At 40.5% G+C, this 18,629-nt stretch overlaps 1 pseudogene; it reads left to right on the top strand.

Moving 5' to 3' along the window:
- Nucleotides 1-2,553: 2,553 nt before the first annotated feature.
- LOC125879056 (uncharacterized) lies at nucleotides 2,554-9,483 on the top strand (annotated as a pseudogene).
- The last annotated feature ends 9,146 nt before the right edge of the window (nucleotides 9,484-18,629 follow it).

The following is an 18,629-nucleotide window of genomic DNA, read 5'->3' on the forward strand; positions in this document are numbered from 1 at the left end:
CTTTGTCTTGGGTGTTGTGTATGTTGCTGTGCTGCTGGGTGAGCTGCTAATGAAAGTCTGTAGCTGTGCAGTGGCTTGTTCTTTGGCTCAGTGTGTTTTTATCCTCCACTCAGTTCAATATGAATATGTATATTGTTACACCTCTATATAAACTGTGTATTTTATGTATATTTTGTCTTTTTACCATGCACTTATTAACTGCAATGTATTCATCAACTAAATCTCTAATAAACTCAGAAACATGAACAGCACGTCATCCAGCTTGTCTGTGGCCTTTCTTTCATGTTGTCAGGTCATATACACTGATCATCCAAAACATTAAAACCATCGGCAGTTGTAGTGAATAACAGTGATCATCTCGTTACAATGTGTCAAGCCACCTGACACACTCCACCAAACCAAACACCACTGCAGCTACATCCATCATGGCAACAGATTAATGTTAATTTATCATGTTGATCTGTTCTGTACAACATCTATTGCACGTCTGTCCGTCCTGGAAGAGGGATCCAGCAAATGATGTAGGTTTCGTTGATCATTGTCAAACTTTCTGGGGAAAACCTGGTCTGATTTGGAGAGATGGCATTCATCCCACTTTGAATGGAGCTGCTCTGATATCTAGAAACCTGGCCATGTTTATTAGTAATTTAAAACCCTGACAACCCAGAGTTGAGACCAGGAATCAGAGTAATAGTCTTACACGCTTCTCTGAGCTTCCAGTGCAGTTACCCACCCATAGTTTTATACAAACGGTATCTGTCCCCCGACCACCTAAATTATCTAAATCTAAAATTGAACAAAGAGGTGTTGTGCATAACAACCTAATAAAAATTAAAACCTCTTCTGTGACAGAAAGACAAAACTAAATGTGGACTGTTAAATACCTGGTCTCTATCATCTAAAGCAGTGTTAGTAAACAAAATAATATCAGATAATCATATTGATTTACTCAGCCTCACTGAAACCTAACTGTGTCACAATGATTATGTCAGTCTAAATGAATCCACTCCTCCGAGTCATAATAATACCCATATTCCTCGAGGCAGCGGCCAAGGAGGGGGAGTTGCAGCCATTTTTAACTCTAGTCTATTAATCAGCCCTAAACCTAAACTAGATTATAATTCCTTTGAAAGCCTTGTTCTTAGTCTTTTACATCCGACCTGGAAAACCTCGCAGCCACTTTTGTTATAGTGTACTGTGCTCCTGGCCCGTTTTCTGAATTTGTATCTGAGTTCTCAGTTTTTATCCAGTTTAGTTCTTAAATCAGAGAAGATTATTATTTTAGGTGATTTTAACATTCATGTTGACGTTGATGACTCCCTTGCTATTGCGTTTATCTCATTATTAGACTCCATTGGCTTCAGTCAGGATGTACATAAACCCACTCACTGTTTTAACCATACCCTCGATCTAGTTCTGTCATATGGAATTAAAATTGATAACAGTCTTCTGTAACAGTAGCCTGGTGAAACCATCCTAATCTCGCGAGCTCATATTCTATTTCGCTCCACAGATCAGTCTGGCCATCAATCAATCAATCAATCAATCAATCAATCAATCTATCTATTTTATTTATAAAGCCCAACATCACAAATCACAATTTGCCTCACAGGGCTTTACAGCATACGACATCCCTCTGTCCTTAGGACCCTCACAGCGGATAAGGAAAAACCCCTTTAACAGGGGAAAAAAACGGTGGAAACCTCAGGAAGAGCATCTGAGGAGGGATCCCTCTTCCAGGATGGACAGACGTGCAATAGATGTCGTATGGAACAGATCAGCATGATAAATTAACAGTAATCCATATGTGATAATAATCATATGAAAAGAAACCTGGGGTTATTCTTGTTTTCTTCTATTAATGCTGAGTAATAGTTTGCTCTGGCATTGTGGAGGCCCCTCTTATACGTTTTGAGACTGTCTGCCCAGATTAAACACGATTCTTCCAGTTTGGTTAATTGCCAATTCCTTTCAAATTTTTGCGATATTTTTTTTTAACTTACGGGTTTGAGAGTTATACCAAGGAGTGAACTTTCTTTGCTTTGTTAACTTCTTTTTAAAAGGAGCTACAGATTGCCATGCAATCATAAAGGCGCATTCTGGCATCGGTTAAAGCTTACCGGGCCAATCACAACCGTTCATTACTTTGGGGGGGGGGGGGGCACGTCATCAGAATAGGAGGGACAAGGAGCGGAGTGAATGCATTTCGTAATTAACCAACATGGCTACTGATTTTAACAACAGAAAAAACAGCTCGGCTCAGCACCTGCCCCTCTTCCGGTTTGGATGTGCGTGTGTTTTTCTTTGTTTGTGATGGCTACTGATTTTGAAACTGCGATGGTAAATGTGTTGAATAAGCTGGAATGTACATTTTCTTTAAAAGCAGAACAAACAGCTGCACTGAAAGCTTTTATTGAAAAAAAAGTATGTGTTTGCCGTCCTTCCTACGGGGTTTGATAAAATCTTAATTTACCAACTGGCTCCGTTGATCAGGAAAAAGATGGACTCAGTGAAAACCCAGTAGCTATTGTTGTTTCTCTGCCAGTTGCTCTCATGGAGGAGCAGGTCAGGGAAGAGACCAAGGTGGGAATCACAGCCATACAACTCAGAGTCCATAGTGAGGAAGAAATCCGCAAAGATGGCAACACTCTTTTCCAGACATCATCACAGCTCATCTCCGCTGCAGCTTGCTGGTCTGATTACAGTGGCATTGTGCTAGCCTACGTCACACGTTTCATTTACTCTTATTGGTTTTCCGTCCTTCCAATTGCGTGAAGGGGCACTTTGAGTGACTGCCGTTGATACCGCCCCTTGGGAATAGAGGAAATGTACACTCTGTGTCCAGACCCATTCACGTTTTGTGAATTAGGTCTGGCAACACCAGGCTACTGTTACAGAGGTTTCCTGTACCGACTTTAAACTCTCCTGAATTGATCATCTTGTCGATAGCGCTGCAGGCTCACTGTGAACAACACTTGACTCTGTAGCACCTCTTAAAAATTAGTCAACAAAGCAAAGAAAGTTCGCTCCTTGGTACAACTGTCAAATCCGAAAATTAAAACTAATATCGCAAAAATCTGAAAGGAATTGGCGATTAACCAAACTGGAAGAATCTCGTTTAGTCTGGGAGCAAAGTCTCAAAATGTATCAGAGGGTCCTCCGCAATGCCAGAGCAAACTATTACTCAGCATTGACAAAAGAAAATAAGAACAACCCCAGGTTTCTTTTCAGCACTGTGGCCAGGCTGACTGAGAGTCACAGCTCTATTGAGCCTTGTATTCCTTTAGCCCTTAGCAGTAATGATTTTATGAGCTTTTTTAATGACAAAATTCTAACTATTAGAGGCAAAATTCATGACCTCCTGCCCTCAAACAGAACCGATTTGCCCTCAAACACAGCTGTAAGACCTAATATATATCTAGCTAGCTTCTCCCTGATTTCTCTTCAGCAACTGATCGCAATGATTTCTTCATCTAAATCATCATGTCTCTTAGACCCCATCCCAACTAGGCTACTGAAGGAAGTCTTACCTTTAGTTAACACTCATATATTAGGCATGATCAATATATCTATATCAACAGGCTATGTACCACAGTCCTTTAAGGTAGCTGTAATTAAACCTCTCTAAAAAAGCCCACCCTGGATCCTGAGGTGTTAGCCAACTATAGACTAATATCTAATCTTCCCTTTCTTTCGAAGATCCTTCAGAAAGTAGTCGCAGACCAGATCCTTGCTCGGACCAATACTATTCACTCTGTATATGCTTCCCTTAGGTAACATCATAAGAAATCACGGTAACACTTTAGATTACAGCCCGCAATTTACACCGTAACTATCGGGTAGTTACGGTGTAATCTGTTGTACTAACGGTGTTCCAGTGTAATACGTACCAATACATATATGTAGGTACAGGGGAACAAGATGTTAAGTTATGGAATAAGGGGCTAACAATTCGTGAATTTACAGAGAATTTATATTATAGTTTTTTTTAACTACTGGGTACCTGTTCTATTATAACAGGGTATGTTCTCTCCAAACTCGCCATGCTGCAAACCATAAAACACGCAAAACCCTCATCCAGAGGTGTTAGCCAACTATAGACCAATATCTAATCTTCCCTTTATGTCAAAGATCCTTGAGAAAGTAGTCGCAGACCAGCTGTGTGATTTTCTCCATGATAATAATTTATTTGAGGAATTTCAGTCAGGCTTTAGAGTGCATCATAGCACTGAGACAGCACTCGTTAAAATTACAAATGACCTTCTGATTGCTTCGGACAAAGGACTCGTGTCTGTACTTGTTTTATTAGATCTTAGTGCGGCGTTTGACACAATTGACCATCAAATTCTACTGCAGAGACTGGATCACTTAATTGGCCTAAAAGGTTCTGCACTAAGCTGGTTTAAATCTTATTTATCTGATCGTTTTCAGTTTGTTCACGTTCATAATGAATCGTCATTGCGTACCAAAGTTTGTTTTGGAGTTCCGCAAGGTTCTGTGCTCGGACCAATCCTATTTACTCTATATATGCTTCCTTTAGGTAACATCATTAGAAATCACTCTATAAATTTCCATTGTTATGCGGATGATACTCAGTTGTATTTATCGATGAAGCCAGAAGAAAGTAATCAATTAACTAAACTCCATAATTGCCTTAAGGACATAAAAACTTGGATGAGCACCAATTTCCTGATGTTAAATTCAGACAAAACTGAAGTTATTGTTCTTGGCCCCAAACAACTCAGAGACTCTTTATCTGATGACATAGTTTCTCTTGATGGCATTGCTCTGGCCTCTAGCACTACCATAAGAAACCTCGGAGTAATATTTGATCAAGATTTGTCTTTTAATTCTCATTTAAAACAAACCTCACGGACTGCATTTTTTCATCTGCGTAATATTGCGAAAATTAGGCCTATCCTGACCCGAAAAGATGCAGAAAAATTGGTCCACGCTTTTGTTACCTCTAGGCTGGATTACTGTAACTCTCTGTTATCAGGTAGCTCTAGTAAGTCCTTAAAAACTCTCCAGCTAATTCAGAGTGCAGCAGCACGTGTACTAACAGGAACTAAGAAACGAGATCATATTTCTCCTGTTTTAGCTTCTCTGCACTGGCTCCCTGTAAAATCCAGAATTGAATTTAAAATCCTACTGTTAACTTATAAAGCTCTAAATGGTCAAGCTCCATCATATCTTAGAGAGCTCATAGTGCCTTATTATCCCACCAGAACACTGCGCTCTGAGAACGCAGGGTTACTCGTGGTCCCTAAAGTCTCCAAAAGTAGATCAGGAGCCAGAGCCTTTAGCTATCAGGCTCCTCTCCTGTGGAATCATCTTCCTGTTACGGTCCGGGAGGCAGACACCGTCTCCACATTTAAGACTAGACTTAAGACTTTCCTCTTTGATAAAGCTTATAGTTAGGGCTGGCTCAGGCTTGCCCTGTACCAGCCCCTAGTTAGGCTGACTTAGGCCTAGTCTGCCGGAGGACCCCCCTATAATACACCGGGCACCTTCTCTTCTTCTTCTTCTTCTCTCTCTCTCTCTCTCTCTCTCTCTCTCTCTCTCTCTCGTATTCTATTACTGCATCTTGCTAACTCGGCCATTCTGGATGTCACTAACTCGGCTTCTTCTCCGGAGCCTTTGTGCTCCACTGTCTCTCAGATTAACTCATATCACAGCGGTGCCTGGACAGCGTGACGTGTGTGGTTGTGCTGCTGCCGTGGTCCTGCCTGATGCCTCCTGCTGCTGTTATCATTAGTCATGCTTCTACTGTTATTATACACATATGATTATTGTCACATATGTATACTATCAGATATTAATATATACTTTCAACATATTGTACCACATTAGCCGTAATTGTATGCTGTAAAGCCCTGTGGCAAATTGTGATTTGTGATATTGGGCTTTATAAATAAAACTGATTGAAATTGATTGATATTATTATAATATTATTACTTTAATTAATGTTGTTGTAAGCTATTATCATTACCGTCTGTCCTGCATCTCTCTCTGTCTCTGTCTCTTTCTGTCTCATTGTATCATACGGATTACTGTTAATTTATCATGTTGATCTGTTCTGTACAACATCTATTGCTCGTCTGTCCGTCCTGGAAGAGGAATCCCTCCTCAGTTGCCCTTCCTGAGGTTTCTACCATTTTTTTTGAGTTGTATCTTCATGAGCTCTGCTTTGGATAGCGTCAAGAGCACATGGGTGTTTAAGATCTCATTTGGACCGTAGAGTGTATAAGTACTGCAGGAAGTGACCAGTCACGGAGGCTGCATTGATTTATTTCTCGAGAGTGAGAACGAGAGTATGTATGAAGTTGCGTTAGAAAGACTGGGACGAAGTGACGGGTCGTAGGTGTAGTGGGGCTGATTCGGAGCAATACAGTAAGTGACCAGTCAAGGAGGCTGTGTTGATTTACTTCTCAAGAGTGAAAAGGAGAGAGTTGGACGTATGAAATTGCGGTAGAAAAACTGGGACGAAGTGAAGTGTGGTAGGTGTATTGGGATGCATTCCGAGCACTGCAGGAAGTGTCCAGCCGTGGAGGCTGCATTGACTTCCTTCTCAAGAGTGAAAACTAGAGAGAGTTGGAGGTATGAAGTTGCATTTGAAAAACTGGTACAAAGTGGAGGGTGGTAGAAAAATGGGTGGATCCTGAGTACTGCAGGAAGTGACCAGTGGTGGAGACTGCATTGATTTACCTCTGAGAACAAGAGAGAGTTGGAAGTATGAAGTTGCGACGAAGTGAAGGGCCATAGGTGTATTGGTGTGAATTCGGAGCACTGCAGGAGGTGACCAGCCGTGGAGGCTGCGTTGATTTACTTATCGGGAGTGAGAATGAGAGAGAGTCGAAGGTATTCAAGTGCGCATGCACCAACCGTTCGTGCAGCCTGTTGCAGTCGCTCTTCCTTGTTTTCTGCGAAGAAGAGGGCCTTCAGAGCTTGTAACAGGGAGGAGATGAGAACAATACAGGGGAAACTGAAGGTGAAGATCAAGGAGGCTAAGGCCTCGTTCCTGTGCCAAAGACATCGCGTCCCAGTGGCTCCAAGGACTACAGACCAGTGGCACTGATCTTCCACATCATGAAGACCCTGGAGAGATTTGTCCTGGAGTAGCTCCAGCCCATGGTCAAGCCACTCTTGGACCCCCTCCAGTTTGCCTATCAGCCCCAACTTGGAGTGGAGGACGCCATTATTTATCATTATTCATTATTACATCTGCTCAGCCGCGTCTACACCCACCTGGACAAGCAGGCGAGCACTGTGAGGGTCATGTTTTTTGACTTTTCCAATGCGTTCAACACCATCCGTCCAGCTCTACTGGGTGACAAGCTGACAGCAATGCAGGTGGATGCCCCCCTGGTGTCCTGGATTGTAGACTGCTTGACCGGCAGACCACAGTATGTGCGCTTGCAACGCTGTGTGTCAGACAGAGTGGTCAGCAATATGGGGGCCCTGCAGGGGACTGTCCTCTCTCCCTTCCTCTTCACCCTCTGCACCAAGGACTTTCTGATGACTCTGCTATAGTTGGATGTATCAGCAAGGGTGATGAGAATGAGTACAGGGCTGCTGTGGATAACTTTGTCACATAGTGTGAGCAGAACCACTGCAGCTCAACGTGGCAAAGACAAAGGAACTGGTTGTGGGTCTGAGGAGGACCGAGATACCGGTGACCCCTGTTTCCTTCCAGGGGGTCAGTGTGGACATTGTAGAGGACTATAAGTACCTGGGGGTACACATTGACAATAAACTGGACTGGGCGAAGAACACTGACGCTCTCTACAGGAAGGGCCAGAGCCATCTCTACGTATTTTCAGAGGCAACTGAGGTCCTTCAATATCTGCCGGACTATGCTAGTATTACTTCTTTTCCACTGTTCAGCCCAATAGGTGTTGCCACTCGCAAATACTCTGGAAAAAAGAGGCTAATTATGGACCTGTCTTCCCCACACGGCTCACACATTCCAAGCATCAACAGTGTCATTCCCTGTCCGGATTTCTCCATGCAATACGCAACCATTGACCATGCCATCACCCTCATTCGGCTAGCAGGACGTGGAGCTTGACTTTCTAAAGCAGACATCACCAGCGCATTCAAAGTTTTGCCCATTCATCCTGACTTCTGGCATTTTTTCTGCGTTTGCTGGAAGGGGGCATATTATTTTTCTGTGCGTCTTACCTTTGGCTGCAAAAGCAGTCCTAAGACCTATGTTGGATCCTTACTAACAACCACAGGCTCCCTTACATTCTCCATCTTCTCGACGATTTTCTCGTCGTCACTCCACCATCCTCACCTCCTCGCCACGGGCTCAATACGCTCAGTAACGCTTTCTCTGAACTCAGCGTCCCTCTTTCCGAGGAGAAAACATCAGGACCTGGCACTTCCATTGAGTTCCTAGGCATCACCCTGGACTCAATTTCCTTCCAAGCATCTCTGCCCTTGGAGAAAATACAGCGCATCTCTCTGCTTCTGTCAAACTACCTCCTAGCAGACAGATGCCCCAAACGCCAGCTGTTAGCCCTCCTTGGCCATCTCAATTATGCCATCCGCGTAATCCCTCAAGCTAAATCCTTCTTGTCCATCCTTTTGTCTAAGGCTGCTGCCATTCCCTCTCTCCACGATAGGGTCATTCTAGATGATGCCTGCAAAATGGAAATGCGTATGTGGCTACATTTCCTATCTTCTTGGAATGGCATTTCCTTCTTCTACGACGACTTCATTACCCAGCCTGAGGACATTCAACTTTTCACAGACGTGGCTCCCTCCACAGGTTTTGGCGGCTACTATGGAGGGAGATGGTTCGCCTCTGCTTGGCCCCCAGAGTTCAAATCCCTCGACTCAGAGTCCTGCTATCCTTCCTCTGCGCTTCACAAGCTGTATCCCATCATAATAGCTGCCATTCTTTGGGGGCACAAATGGTCTAAGAAGTCCATACTTATCCACTCCAATTACACTGCAGTCGTAGAGATCCTGAACAAAGGTCAAACTCGTTCTTTAGCCATCATGCAGTTCCTGCGCAGACTCACCTTATTCTCAGCTCAACACCAGTTCATCCTCTGGGCAGCCCATGTTCCTGGTCATCACAACAGCATTGCTGAGTCATTGTCTCCCTTCTTGTTCCAGAAATTCAGACACTGGGCCCCAGAATCGGATCTTCACCCAACACCTGTCCCACCGTTTTCAGCCACAATATACAACTAGCTCCACAGCTATCAAACCTCTCTCACACTTCACAAGAAGCCATCCTTAACAGTCTCGCTCCAAGCACACTCTCAGCCTACCTAACTGGCTGGAATTGCTTCAAGGCATATTACTCCACCTACCAGCTGCCTTTTCCCTCTCTGGATGTCATGTCCATCTGCAATTTCATCACCCATGCTCATTCCATCCAAAAAATACGGTCCTCCACCATCCAGACCTACTTAGCAGGAATCAACTTCTTCATCAAACTAGTCACTGGCTTCCATTGTCCTTCAACCTCCCATTCTCACGTTACTATGTTAATAAAAGGCCTGCGCAAACCGGCTCTACCAGCTCTGCATTTGCTCCCTTCGTTCAGGCTACATATCTCCTATGGTTGACCTAACCCTAGAATCCATGTTTCTGCTGGCTTTTTTTCGGATTCCTGAGGTGCTCTGAATTTGCCCTGACTTCATCCGCCTATAATCCTTCTGATCACCCCAGTCTATCTGACATAACCACCCACACTGCTGACTCACTCATATTCACGCTCCGAAGGAGCAAAACAGATCAGTTGGGAGTTTCTTTCCCTATCTACAGTACTTATTCTGCCTCGAATCCTACCTCAGCCCATACGAGCCACTGACCAAATACATCAGCTCCAGGTATGCTGCCAAGGCATCACCTCAACACCCACTCTTTCTCACTGAAACAGGAAAAATGGCCAATCAATTCTGGTTCCAGAAACACTTACACCAAGTCCTACGCATTTCAGGCGTATCTCCAGAACTTTATTCTAGCCCTCTTTCCGCATCAGCGCAGCATCCACAGCAGCCAGACTAGGCAACTCAGACCAAACCATTCAGGTCCTAGGCCGCTGGTCATCCCAAGCATATCGCTCCTACATCCGCAACAATCTTAACAATCTCCATCAAGCTCATGTTTGAATCAGTTCAATTGAAATCTGACTCTTTTGGGGGCCAGTGATCAGCTCGGGTGGATATATATGTCTGAGACGGAACCCCCACACTGAGTCTCTATCCACCCGGTCTCCAATACATCCTCCCAGACCAGCCTAACAGATGACATCTTCCCTCTACCTCACCCACATCCATTCATTTATTCTCAACATTCAATAACTCCCGTATTCCATTAAACCTTTAAACGACATATTGTTGTGGCGTGGTTCTTGCTAGTGAAGTAAATATTAGTTAATGTGAAAATGTATGTAGCAGTTCACAACTGCCAGTGGCTTAATTAATGGAAACCTGGCTCCAAATAAGTAGTTATGGGTAGAAAATGATTTTTTCTTCATTATTATTGTTATTATTAGTGTTATTGTTTTATGGATACAATGGGTGGTGAAACTGTGAATGAATGTGACGTCTAGAGAGGAAAAGGGAAGCTGATACTGGCTAGCAAGATGGGCTGAGGGTGTGCTTTGGATTAGATTATTACGGATAGCTTTCTGTGAAGCTGATCGAAGGTTTTCCGGCTGTGGAACTGATCAGACAGCTGTGACGATGTGATGAAGCCTTGAATGCAGAGGTGACATAAATGATGAAATGACCTGAGAAAGGACAAACACATAGGGTTATTGTTTGTTTGTTAGTTTGTTTTAACTTGTGTGGATTCCTTTTGCATGAATTAAATGAGCAATGGCTACTTGAGAGATTTCCTTTAATATGTATTGAATGAGCACTGGTAGAGGGAATTACTGATTGCCAAACAACAAAATTTGCATATGACAATGAGTAACTCTTTTTTAATGTAACTTCCACGTTTATTCTTGTTTGTTCATTTGGAAAAAACAAACAAAAAACAGTGACCATGACACACAAGACACACAAGACAACAATGTGTAGTAGGTTATCCATTTTTCCGCCGACCAAAGAACAGTTGTTAAAAGTGACTTGTCGCAGCTTTTGCTAACAGAGATCTTGTACCTGAGCTCAGGGCTAACAAGAGTTTCAGATAAAGATATTACAATGCAAGTTTTTTATACAAACATTAAAAACATTGACAGATTTCCCCTCCTCCTCATAGTGACGTTAGAAAACATTGTACACAGCTGATTTTTGATCCACACAGAAACCTGAAAGCTTCAGACTGAATGAGAGAAACATATCTGTGTCTGAAAAACACCATCACTGACCCCAACATTATTCCAGAGGACGTTTCAAACATTTCAGGCCCTTTGAGGTGCGTTTGATTTACAGTGACAGAGCAGAGAACACAGAAAATCAGACACCCCCATGTGTTTATTTAAACTGTACAGTTTCCTCTCTGTCTGTCTCTGGTGCAGTGTAAGAAACCTCAGTACTGAATCTCTGCCTCTTTATTCACACACTTACACACTCTGACACTGCCAAGACATGCAGGAATGTAAAATGAGACTCTGCCAGCAGGCAGAGTGTGTGAGACTCTGGTTCCGCCACCTGGCTGGAGGGTCAGGGTACCTTCAGGCAGTTCGTTTTTTCTTTTTAAACCAAAAACGAAAAAACGGAAATACCATGGCTTTCCCGTTTTTTCCTTTTTGGTTTAAAACGAAAAAACGAGAAAATGGAGCCATTTTTCCCCTTTTTGTTGTCAGAATTAAAAAACGAAAAATGACAAAACCAAATTCAAATAACAGGCCAATTTTGGTTTTTTGCAGATTCATTTTTTCAGTTACTATTTTGGACAAAAAGTGGAACGGCAGTGACATCAGAGGCGGAAGTAACTTCAAAATAAAAGACAGGAAGATAAGATTGCCTATAAAACTTATAAATATCCTAATAAACTTTCCCATGTATCTTTTATTTCCACTTACACCTGATGTTTTGCGCATTTTGAAAAGCTGCCTGCCATTGCTGTGAGGAACTTTTTATTCATAAAAATAGAAATAAAATGTTATGACAGCAAATTTTATGGCTACAGTAAAACTTGTTATTCAACCATAACGTTGCTGTTCAGAGACTAATAAGGGAAATCGTCATGCATATTGTTCCCATGAAGGACGTATAGGGATTCCCTCAAAGGTTGTGTTTTGATATTCATTCGCCGAATTGTTTGCAATAAAGTAATCGAGGATATAATAAATTATTGTGTGTGCTGCGTTGTTTTCTCCATAACGCATTGTTGTGTCAGGGAAGTGTCAAGCTGATGTTTGTCCTTTTTACCAGCAGATGGCAATAGGCCTATGGATTTATTTGCTGTCATTGAAAGCCTGGTTTTCTCTTAGTTTCTGTTGGATTATACAGACCTGCAATTCTTCAGGTAATTGATACAGACAATTCAAATTATATGCAGCATATATTTACTTGTATTCTTTTATATTGTTGTATCACATAGGCCTATGCATTGTTGGCGGAGATGGGCAGCATTTTAATTACATGTATTTAAAATGTTTTATCACCTACTATGACAATAGAAATGTCATACAAAAATACATCCTGTGCCTTTTTTCAAAATCTGATTAATCGAATAAAATAATCAATGATTAATCCATTATTTTTTAAAAAATATATAAGTTAGTGGCAGCCCTAACTGTAGGCAACACATCTGATTCTGATCTGAGGAAACTGCACCTCACTGGGAGGTTGACATAAAAAAGTTTCAATTAAAATAGGAAAGGTTATTAGAACATAACACAGCAGCTCCTTCGCTTGCCTTCATATGAACATTAAAGGTTCCTCATCACATTCTAATGTGCAATAGTAGCTAAGGTGTTTGTATTCATGTATTTATTAGTTTATTTGTGAGGGACATTGCAAGAAACACTAACAGGTTAAAATAATATGAATCAGATGTGTTGCATACAGTTAGGGCTGCCACTAACTTATATATTTTTTAAAAAATAATGGATTAATCATTGATTATTTTATTCGATTAATCAGATTTTGAAAAAAGGCACAGGATGTATTTTTGTATGACATTTCTGTTGTCATAGTAGGTGATAAAACATTTTAAATACATGTAATTAAAATGCTGCCCATCTCTGCCAACAATGCATAGGCCTATGTGATACAACAATATAAAAGAATACAAGTAAAAATATGCTGTATATAATTTGAATTGTCCGTATCAATAACCTGAAGAATCACAGGTCTGTATAATCCAACAGAAACTAAGAGAAAACCAGGCTTTCAGTGACAGCAAATAAATCCATAGGCCTACTGCCATCTGCTGGTAAAAAGGACAAACATCAGCTTGACACTTCACTGACACAACGATGCGTTATGGAGAAAACCAGTGTTAACAGTAACAACGCAGCATATACAATAATTTATTATATCCTCGATTACTTTATTGCAAACAATTCGGCGAATGAATATTAAAACACAACCTTTGAGGGAATCCCTATACGTCCTTCATGGGAACAATATGCATGACGATTTCCCTTATTAATCTCTGAACAGCAACGTTATGGTTGAATAACAAGTTTTACTGTAGCCATAAAATTTGCTATCATAGCATTTTATTTCTATTTTTATGAATAAAAAGTTCCTCACAGCAATGGCAGGCAGCTTTTCAAAATGTGCAAAACATCAGGTGTAAGTGGAAATAAAAGATACATGGGAAAGTTTTATAGGATATTTATAAGTTTTAGGCAAGCTTATCTTCCTGTCTTTTATTTTGAAGTTACTTCTGCCTCTGATGTCACCGCCGTTCTACTTTTTGTCCAAAACAATAACTGAAAAAATGAATCTGCAAAAAAACCAAAATTGGGCTGTTATTTGAATTTGGTTTTGTCATTTTTCGTTTTTTGATTCTGACAACAAAAAGGGGAAAAACGGTTCCATTTTCTCGGAAATACCATGGTTTTTCCGTTTTTTCCTTTTTGGTTTAAAACGAAAAAATCGAACTGCCTGAAGGTACCCTGACCCTGGAGCCTGTCTGCTTCTGCTGCTTGTTCAAAATACAAATGAGTGTTAAAACCTAAAACATAAAAGAACATTTAGTTTAGTTTAGTTTTCTTTTGTTTTGTAAAGAGGGGCGGTGCAAATTAATAAATATACATTGTATAAAAATGTTAGAAATAGCCAAAATGCTAACATATTACTTATTTTTTTATTATCATTATCATTCATCTGTAGTCCCTTGGCCAAGATGTTACTTCAATGCTACCTAAAGTAAAAGAAAGCACAAACAATGGACAAAAAACAAAACAAACAAAAAACAGGGCATACAAATTTAAAGACTTAAATTTAAAGAAGTTTTCAGATTTTTATTACTAATACCACACCACATTACCACATTTTTTTTTATTTTTTATTTTTTTTTGCAGGTCGTTTATAACATTTATAACACAAGTTACAATGTCTTTTTTTGTACTTTTCCCCCTTATATCGAATCTGCCCTTGTCCCACCCTGATCCCTCTGTCCCTATCATCACCAAACAAACAAGCAAGAAAACAAACAACAAAAGACGAAAAAAAATATAAATAGTAGTCCAGGAATGGGCCCCACGTTTTCTGGAACAGATCTAGGCATCCTGACATTTTAAAGGTGATTTGTTCAAAGGATGCTGTGATGGACATTAATTCTATTCACTGTTCAAAGGACGAGGGTGTGATTGATTTCCATTGTCTTAATAATTCTGCATCCTGTCATCAATGCCATTCTGCACCATTGTCTGTTAAAGCCCCTACAAGGAACTTTAATTTTGAGTTGATTTTGGCGACCCTGTGGACAAAAGCGGTAGTGTTTTGCCGGAATGAAGCCCACATTTCCCATGAGCTCCAGTGCGTATTGTCGTAAAGAAGATTACCTGGGGCCTGTATCACGAAGCGAGATCAACCGTTCCTGGGTTACCCAGACCTATCCTGGGTTGACTAACCCTAACAATGGCAATCAGGATAATCGGTATCACGATGCTGGATATCAACTCGGTAACTCAACCCAGGGTTGCTTTAGCAAGAGCCGTGAACGCACATGCAGCGGACCAATCACTATCATGAGAGAAGCACAGTGTCACTGAGTGTCCTCACAGAGCGCCCTATGTGAGGGGAAAAAACAGTATTTCTCATGAGGATCAGAGATTAATTCTACTAAAATATGAGGAGGAGAAAAGCAACATTACAGAAAAGGCCAACACCATGGCAGCTGCAGGAGAAGGAAACATGCGTGGCAACGCATAACGGGATGAATAATGTTTCGTTTTAGTTTAGATTAGTTTATTTGCACATAATGTTAAAAACAGACAGTATAACATTTACAAGAACAACTAAAAGAAAAGTGTCAGAGAGGTTAGAAGCCACTAAAAGCTTATCAAAGAAATTCCCCTGTCAAAACATCAATAAAATCACATAATAGAGAAGAAAAAAAATGGGTCAGGAAAGAAGAAATAGAGGAGGAGAGAGGGAAAAATCAAGACAACACAAGGTAGCAAATAAAATTAAAGCTGCAAGCAGCGTTTGGCGGGACCTCACACTCGCGCCTGTTTCCACCCCCAGCTTATGTCGTCACTGTGAATTATTTAGAAATATCAAACATATTGCCACAAACATCAGAAAATCCTTACAGAGCTGAACGTTTTGATGTTTGAATGCTTTCTGTAGCGGTAGGTATGTACAAGTGATGTCACATTATGCAAATTAGATGAATCAATTTATTCCCAGCAGAGTCCTCTTCCTTTATTTTGAGGAACAGACAACAAAAACAGCACAAAACAAAAGAAATCTATTGTGTAAATATGTTGATTTTCTGAGATTTATGAAATCCAATATGGGCACTGCCTAGTGACGTAACAATATGCAAATTAGATGAGTTAATTTACTCCTATCACACTCTTTGGGTCATGATGAATAGTTTTCTCATTTACAGTATGCCTTTATCTGTCACCACTTTCAAGCCAAAGCCTTTTGAAATGTTAACTCTGGCACCTAAAGGGTTAAAATGGAGATGCTGCCCCTGTCATGTCTGAATGTAAGATGTAGACACGCACAGACATCATGTTTCTGTGAGTTTGTGTGCGACAGCGGTTGCCATGGTAATTAAGTAAGTGCACCTGGCAGAAGAGCAGAGAGAGACAGACAGAACACAGAGAAGAGACCTGTTTTAGTGGAGATTTAACTCCTCGAACAAGTTCTTCCCATTCCCAAACCGTTGGTCCAATCATGAAAATAATGTGATGATGAGAGAGATAAAGTTATACAGAAGATCTGTTTAGTAGCAGTTGAGCTGGCATGTGTGCATCTTTAAAACTGATAAAATAAACGGTGTAGGAGGAGATGTGTTTTCTTGAGACCACGTCTGAGGCGAAATCTTACTTTGAAAGGTCAAATAGTGGTGATTTGTGAGTCAAACACACCAGTTTTGGTTTGATCTTGATACGACATTCCTATGGGCTGCAGTGGCCATTTTAGTGCGTCTAGGTGGCGCTAGAGAGCCCATTTTGGCACTGTAGGGGTTAATAATGTGTATTTGCTGTTTCAAATGAAGTTTCTGCTGCTGTAATCTGTCCTTTAAAGATTGTGAGACAGACAGAGAGAGCCGTGTGGCTGTGTGTGTGTGTGTGTGTGTGTGTGTGTGTGTGTGTGTGTGTGTGTGTGTGTGTGTGTGTGTGTGTGTGTGAGTGTAATTGTGTCGCTAAAATTTGCAAATTATGAACTGCAGGTTGCTTTAAGGTTACATTATTTTTTTCTCCATGTCTCTCTCTCTCTCTCTCTCTCTACATATATATATATATATATAATATCTCCCTGTCTTTCTCTCTCATACATACACCCACAATGAATATTTGGTATGTATACTCTGACTAGGAGTTAAAAATCAAAAAAAAAAAATTAATATTTTTATGGTTGTTTTTCAACAAAGACAAAAAAAAGTCCTGAAGGGGAACAGTGTGTATTTTTATTGAAAAATAGAAACTGCCCCCAAAAATGATAATGCATCAAAATTGGTGTTGTTATTTATCATTCACATATCACAGACTGTGATAAATAAAATAAAAAAAATCCATCCAACATTTATTATATAGTTAATCTTAATTCATGTTTTTTTCATTAAAGTAACAGTGACTTCATGTAAATAAAATGGCAAATATATTGTGAAAATCCTCAAAAGGAATGAATATTAGATATGCATCATCTGAGAACAAGTTGCTTAAAAGATTTAAGCAAAAAAATGTAGAGAAATATATTAATATTTAATATTTTTCTGTTGTTCACACCGTTCCGAAGGGGACAGGTGTGATTTTTTATAAGGGGGCCCGCAGGGTTAAAAATGCAAGGTTCTTATGAAGGTGGTGTGAGCTTATAATTTGAAACTTGTAGACACAAGCCATGTGACCTAATGAAACTTTGACATGTGTGATGATCAAACAACACATCCATATTCATTTGAAATCATGTGACCTAGTGAAAGCTTGAGTGATGTGTACTGGCTGCTTTGAGGATCTAAGTGCAGCAAACAGACACAAATAAATACTAAGACCTACAAATGTTGAATTAAAATCTGATTGTATACATATGTGACACTAATCATATGTGTATAATAACACTAGAAGTATGACACACACAGACAGACAGACATAGACGGCCCAGTTCTCAACATGCAGAGAGGGAGAGACGAGAGAAAGAGGACAGTGGGAGGAGAGAGAGAGAGAGAGAGAGAGAGAGACAGAGAGAGAGAGAGAGAGAGAGGGGATAGGGAGTGGAGTGTGTGTGTGTGTGTGTGTGTGTGTGTGTGTGTGTGTGTGTGTGTGTGTGTGTGTCTCTGTGTGTCTGTGTGTGCCATACTTCTACTGCTATTATAGACATATGATTATTGTCATATGTATACCATCAGATATTAATATATACTTCCCACATGTTGTACCACAATAGCCAGAATCATAAGTAAAACTCAATTTTAAAAACTGTAAAGGGTTCTTATGAAGGTGGTGTGAGCGTATATTTTGAAAGCTGTAGACATAAGCCATGTGACCTAATGAAACTTTGACATGTGTGATGATCAAACAACACATACATATTCACTTGAATTCATGTGACCTAGTGAAAGTTTGAGTGATGTGAACTGGCTGCTTTGAGGATCTAGGTGCAGCAATCACACACAAATATATACTAGTTAATGTCAGTGGAGAAAGTGAGCAGGACTACATATATTCCCATTCTTCATGAGTTAAAAGACTTTCACCAGGACATCTTGTATTTACAGGTTTTTGGTATCAGGCATTTCTTTCAGAGTTTTAGGAATGAGTTTGGTAAATGTTATACTGTCATGTCTGTGTGACCACACACACACACACACACACACACACACACACACACACACACACACACACTTCACTCTGGTTTGCTATGTAAACATTATACTGCAAATACAACAATGCATAACTACAAACAAAATTTTAACACAATACCAGAACATTACCATGGAAAAATCATGAATTATAAAGGACAGTGAATAACAAAAGACAATGATTTTACAAAGACTCATCAGTTATTAAACAAAATAGC

The sequence above is a fragment of the Epinephelus fuscoguttatus genome, linkage group LG2, assembly GCF_011397635.1.
Source record: "Epinephelus fuscoguttatus linkage group LG2, E.fuscoguttatus.final_Chr_v1".
NCBI lineage: Eukaryota > Metazoa > Chordata > Actinopteri > Perciformes > Serranidae > Epinephelus > Epinephelus fuscoguttatus.